This window comes from Dasypus novemcinctus, chromosome 21 (genome assembly GCF_030445035.2).
Source record: "Dasypus novemcinctus isolate mDasNov1 chromosome 21, mDasNov1.1.hap2, whole genome shotgun sequence".
NCBI classification, from domain to species: Eukaryota; Metazoa; Chordata; class Mammalia; order Cingulata; family Dasypodidae; genus Dasypus; species Dasypus novemcinctus.
In genome coordinates, this window is record NC_080693.1 from 67,593,611 (window position 1) to 67,600,458 (window position 6,848).

Consider the following 6,848-nt stretch of genomic DNA (forward strand, 5'->3'; position numbering starts at 1 on the left):
TATTTTTACTATAAAATGCAAATACTGGTGGTATCTCAAGTCTTTATTAGTTAATAAATTTATTTTCAGTCAATATCTACTCTAATTTTTGAGGTCTTAAAGTCTTCTCTTGTATGCTAACAATCCCTGACAGAGACAGGTGCACACTTGGTAAAGAATGAAGTTTGCAGTTCAGTCATAATGCATTCATTCATTCAATAAACATATATTGACCTCCTGCTATGTGGCAGGCTCTCTACTGAGGCTTGGTGATACAGAAATTTAAAAAATAAGCAAACAAATAAAACAACCTGCTCTCCTATTCATGGTAGCATTGTTTTTAGTAGGACAAACTACATTTGTTAGCAAACGAAATGTCTTTCAGTCAATTATGGTGCATCTCTTCAATAGAAGTTTTTTTTAAAAAAATGAAGCAGTGGGAAGGAGGATTAGACATACTAAGTATGACTAAAAACCCTTGACATTAAATATAAAGCTAACGTAAGAAGACTGCAAAATGGAAAGTAGAAGGCAGAACAGCTAGATACGATGGGCCTGAGGAACAACATGGTTGTGAGTTTTCTGGGATTTCTTTTTGCCACTATATCCCAGACTTACAGGCAAAGAAGCCAGCATATACACACACAAAAGCCCCAACAAAAGCCTGCTTTCTCTAGCCAGAACCAGGAAAGGGGTAGCCTAGCAAGACAAAATACTTTTAAATGTAACCACTCCAGCCAAATGCTACAAAACAAACAAACAACAGCAAAAAACCTGTGGTCTCCACCCCCACTATGTCAGTAAAGGTCAATTGGGGTGTTTCGGCTTCTACTGTAATGAGGCACTCCAAACTTCCTACCTGGGTGATGTCAGAAAAGCCCATTTAGAGAGTCAAGGCTTTTATCCCACTGGCTGGTAATAAGCATCCCTCTCCCCATGGTGTCAGTGGAGACCATGTGGGGAGCTGAAACTCCCACCCCTGCTAAACTGTAATGAGAAGCATTACTTGAGTGTCAATGGAAGCTGAGTGGAGAACCTGGACTCCTATCTCCACCTGACAGTAGTGAAGTTATACCCTTTTTTCCCCTTCCAGAACAATATAAAAAAAAAAGTCAGCTAAGGGGAGCAGGTGTAGCTCAGTGGTTTGAGTTCCTACTTCCCAAGTATGAGGTCCTGGGTTCAATCCCCAGTACCTCCTAAAAAAATAGTCTGCTAAAACAGACATTTAAATAAGATCTGTAGTCTGAGAGCATATGAAAATGTCCAGGTTTTACATGAAAATCACTCATAATACCACGAACCAAGAGATCTCAAATGAATGAAAAAAGACATGCAGTAGATGCCAACATGAAAATGACAGGGATGTTAGAATTATATGACAAAAATTTCAAAGCAGTCATGACTGCTTGCAACAAGCAACTATGAACACACTTGCAACAAATGAAAGGATAGAAAGTCTCAGCAAAGAAAGAAAAGATATAAAGAATGAAATGGAAATATTAGAACTGAAAAATACAATGATTGAAATAAAAACTCAGTGAAAGAACTCAACAGCAGAATGAGGGGAAAGAGGCAAGATTCAGTGAATTGGAAGACAAAACAATAGAAATTACCTAATCTTAGCAACAGAGAGAAAATAGTTGAAAAATAAATAAATAGAGCTTCAGGAGCTTGTAAAACCATTTAAAAAAATCTAGCATTCGTGTCATTGGAGTCACAGAAGGAAGAAAGTGGGACTGAAAAAGTGCTTGAAGAAATAATAGTTGAAAACTTTTCAAATTTGGCTCATGACATAAGCTTACAGATTCAGGATGCTGAACAGACTCAAAGAAATGCACACCAAGACACATCACAATTAAATTTCTGAAAACTAAAGGCAAAGGAAAAAAATTAGTGAAAATATCCTTCAAAACATTCTCAGATGAAGGGAAACTAAGAGGATGTCTCACTAGCAAACTTAGTCTAAAAGAATGGTTAAAGAAATTTCTCTAAATGGGCAAGAAGCAATAAAAAGAGGGACTTCGGAAAAATAGGAAGGAAGAATAAATATAGTACGCAAAAAATATGGGTAAGTAAAATAATCTGTCCTTCTTGTGTTTTCTAAATTATATTTTATGGTTGAAGCAAAAATTATAACATTGTCTCATATGGTTCTAAATGTCTATAGAAGTAATATTACATAATATTAAGACAATTACATTATTGTTGTGGAATGTAAGAGAAGTTCAATTATTTGAGTATAGAGAGGCCAGGACTCAGGAATGATTTTGAGAAGGAAAAATGGTTTATTGATGGCCGGCCGGACTCGGGAGCTTTCAGTTTGAATCCCGAGCCCCAAACAAGATTTTCAAATGTCTTTTATACAGAGAGGAAAGGCCAAATGGTCCCTTTGTTTCAGTTCTCAATAGGCTTCAATTAGCATATATCTCTTCCACATCTTAGGTAAGCTTTTAGCATGGACTCCAGACCTAGATAAGCTTTTAGCTATTTACTTTTTGCATTTCCCCTAAATACTTAAAGTTTATAGCCCTTGCATTGTTAAACATTTCCTGGGACTGGAGCCGCTTCCACTGTCCCTAAGGGCAGGACTGCAGCCTCTTACCGTTCCACACCCACAAGCCAAACAACTTAGTTATCTCTGAAGAGACAAAGAGCCTTCCACCCATAGCCCACATCATTCCCCCCCTTTTGCCAAAGTTTATCTTGCTAAGCTTTGGCATAATTATTGTTGGAGCTATGAGGTGGATGGCTGTTTTGTCGTCTTGATTGATTATTTATCAGTCTTTAGTACAGCATCCAGGACTGTTTTTAGAAGTTTAGAACTTTTCATTCTGGACAGCAGAATCTTGGGCAGGGGCCTCCTGCAGTTATTCTGCTGCCACTGGCACTCACGTGGATTTCCAGTCAGGTTCCAGATCCATCTATTACTTTTATTTTACTCTTAAAGAGTTTACACCTTTAATTTAAAAGGGGTGCTGAAGGGAGACGATCTCTTTTCTGTAACTGCTTCCTGCTGGCCATGGGCTGTAGTCATTGCCTAATAAGGTGTAAAACTCTTTAATTTATTCTAACTGGAGGAAGATGGATCTGGCATTCTGTACGAAGTTGGATGAAGTTTTCATATGGTTAATAAGATGTTCACTCTGAAAGAAACAAACTTAATTAAAAATTTGGAATACCTGTTTTTAAAAGAGGACACATTGGATTACAGAGGTAGACAAGGTTAGGTGCCTATAAAGATGGCATTCCTTAAAAGCTGGTGGGAACAGCATATATATTCTTTTTTTTTTAAAAAAAATATTTATTTATTATTATTATTTTTTAATTACATTAAAAAATATATATGAGGTCCCATTCAACCCCACCGCCCCCGTCCCCCACTCCCCCCACAGCAACACTCTCTCCCATCATCGTGATACATCCATTGCACCTGGTAAGTTCATCTCTGAGCATCACTGCACCCCATAGTCAATGGTCCACATCATAGCCCAGACTCTCTCACGTTCCATCCAGTGGGCCCTGGGGGGATCTACAGTGTCCCGTAATTGTCCGTGAAGCACTATCCAGGACAACTCCACGTCCCGAAAACGCCTCCACATCTCATCTCTTCCTCCCGTTCCCCACACCCAGCAGCCCCCATGGCTACCGTTCCCACACCCATTTCACATTTCCTCTGTGGACATTGGATTGGTTGTGTCCATTGCACACCTATGTCAAGTGAGGGCTTAGATTCCACATGGGTACTGGATGCACTCTTCCCGCTTCTAGTTGTAGACACTCTAGGCTCCATGTTGTGGTGGTTGACCTTCTTCAACTCCATGTTAGCTGAGTGGAGTAAGTCCAATAAGTCAAAGTGTAGGAGCTGAAGTCTGTTGAGGCTCTGGGCCTGGGTGTCATATTATCAGTCCAGAGATTCAAATCCCCTACATATATCTTAAACTCAGCACCAACTACAATTCCAATAAAGTAGCATGCAAGTCTTGTGAAAAGAGATCCCCTCTGAGTCCATTTCCATCACGCAGAAACACCAGCTCCAAAGAAGGGCCATCTGTCATGGCAGTGAACCCCTTCTGCCATGACCATAGAACCCGTGGGTCTCTTTATCCCTCAAAAGAACCAATACCTGGGGTTGTATCTACCTTATCTGTCTCTTAGACTCTGTTCAGTTGTACATAGGGGTATTCCTTCTGACAACCTCCAGACTCTTTTTTAGAGACTCACAGCCTTATAATCTCATTTCTCCTTTCCATTTCCCCCTTACATTAGGTCAAACCGCTTCCCAAAGTCATGTTATTATATGTAGACAGGTATATTCTGCTGTTCCGCATTGAATCTTTAATTCAAGGTCATTTTCTAGTTGCTTCTTCAGCTGGTATGTGGTAGTGATCCCTCGGTGCCAGGGAGGCTCATCCCCGGGTGTCGTGTCCCACGCTGGGGGGAATGCATCACATCTACACGCTGAGTTTGGCTGTGAGAGTGGCCACATTTGAGTAACATGAAGGCTGTCAGGAGGAAACCCCCAGGCACAATACTACTCTAGGCCTTGTTCTTATTGCAGGTGCATAGGCTCAAAAGTGTAGCCATTAGTATCAAGAGCCCACTGTTGGGCCCTCCTTCCTTCCTGGTTCTTGCCGTTGCACCTGGAGGATTGCCGCTGCTCTCCCAGGGCCCACAACAGTGACCCCCCGGCCAGGAGCCCAGTACCCCCCCAGCTGTTGTTTTTAATTGTTTCCACTATGAGTATATATAGACATTACCATATACCCTGGGCATATGCCCTGTATAACTCCCTGTCAACCATATATATCCTGTCAATAACATCCCATATCAGTATTCCTCCGCTGCCATTGTTGAACCACTCTGTGATCCAAAACTTCCCGTAAAGTGAATCCCAACATAATGTCAGCTTCAGAAGAGTCTTAGATCACCAAAATTCATATATACAATATACAGTATTTCCCCAGATCCACCATAAAACCTTTTCCCTTCCACAGCAATAATCTTTTAACTTATTCATATCATATTTCCTGAAACTGATGTACAGATTCCGAAACTATAGTTTTCAAACAAGGTAACATTTGTGCTTACTATGTGGTTCATACTTTAGGTTGTACAGTTTTCTAAATTTTTTAGTTATCCTATGTTTTGTCTTATGGTTTTCATTATTAGTCTGTCGTCCCCTATATGTTTTTGGTGTAATATTAGCTGTTTTATATTCATCCTCGTGTACTCTCACATAACTCCTCTTTTGCCCCCTTATTTACCTTTGTTCTATCCATTGCACGTCCATTTTCCCCTCCCCTTAGGGCCCACAACACCTGCCAATCTAATGCCCTGGGAGCCGTCCTTTCTCACGAGAGATACAGTTCTCTCTATTCGACGGCATTAGTCTTCCCCAGGATATGGGTCCACCCCACCCAATGGTAGAACCCACCTTGGCAAAATGAGCCTTCAGCTATTCCCTCCGGAGTCCGTCCCGCATCAGACCATACCCCCTGAGCGTCCTAACCAGGTGACCCTCCTATTTATACTTTGATACGTTTTACTCAACATTTAGTTCTCAACGAACTTCTGGCACTCTCCCATGTTTGTATGTTGCCCCTCCCTCCCACCTATTTCTTGGACCATATTACCCCTCTTCCCATCCCCAGCCCCCCTCAAACCCAGAAAACCCCACCCGAAGGTAACCCCTTGCCCCCATTTTGTCCCTTCTTTGTGCTCATACTTACCCCCAGCTCATCACAGATTCCACCCCTACAGACATTAACCTCACATCCTTCCTCCACCCCCCGATTTCCAGTAAGCCACTTTTCCAGACTCTAGCTCTCTAAGGCAGTCAACTTATTTCATATCATTGAGGTCATATAGTATTTGTCCTTCAATGCCTGGGTTGCTTCACTTAACATAAGATTCTCAAGGTTCATCCATGTTATCACGTGCGATTGTAGTGTATTGGTTCTTACAGCTGAGTAGTATTCCATTGTGTGTATATACCACATTTTATTGATCCACTCATCTGTTGATGGACTTTTGGATTGATTCCAACTTTTGGCGATGGTGAACAATGCTGCTATGAACATTGGTGTACATATATCGGTTTGTGTCCTTGTTTTCAGATCTGATGGGTATATACCCAGCAGTGGTATTGCTGGGTCATATGGCAAATCTATGGATAATTTTTTGAGAAACCGCCAAACTGTCCTCCAGAATGGTTGGATCCTTCTGCATTCCCACCAGCAATGGATGAGTGTTCCCCTTTCTTCACATCCTCTCCAGCATTTGTATTCTACTGTTTTTTTCATGGCTGCCAATCTTATGGGAGTAAGATGGTATCTCATTGTAGTTTTGATTTGCATTTCCCTGATAGCTAGGGATTTGGAGCATTTTTTCATGTGCTTTTTAGCCATTTGTATTTCTTCTTTGGAGAAGTGTCTGTTTAAATCTTTTTCCCATTTTTTAAATGGGTTGTTTATCTTTTTGTTTTCGAGATATATGAGTTCTTTATATATGCAAGTTATAAGTCTCTTATCAGATATATGGTTTCCAAATATTTTCTCCCATTGTGTGGGTTCCCTTTTTACTTTCTTGACAAACTCCTTTGAGGTGCAGAAGGCTTTAATTTTGAGGTAGTCCCATTTATCTATTTGTTCTTTTGCTGCTCGTGCTTTTGGTGTGATATTCATGAAGCCATTTCCTATTACAAGGTCCTGTAGATGTTTCCCTACACTGCTTTCTAAGGTCTTTATGGTCTTGGCTCTTATATTTAGGTCTTTGATCCATCTAGAGTTGATCTTTGTATAAGGTGTGAGATGGTAATCCTCTTTCATTCTTCTACATATGGCTATCCAGTTCTCCAGGCACCATTTGTT

The 6,848-nt window shown here is 40.7% G+C and overlaps 1 non-coding gene across 1 annotated transcript; it reads left to right on the forward strand.

Moving 5' to 3' along the window:
• Positions 1-1,104: 1,104 nt before the first annotated feature.
• On the forward strand, positions 1,105-1,177 carry TRNAG-CCC (transfer RNA glycine (anticodon CCC)). The gene has a single exon. It is a non-coding gene; the product is annotated as a tRNA-Gly (tRNA).
• The last annotated feature ends 5,671 nt before the right edge of the window (positions 1,178-6,848 follow it).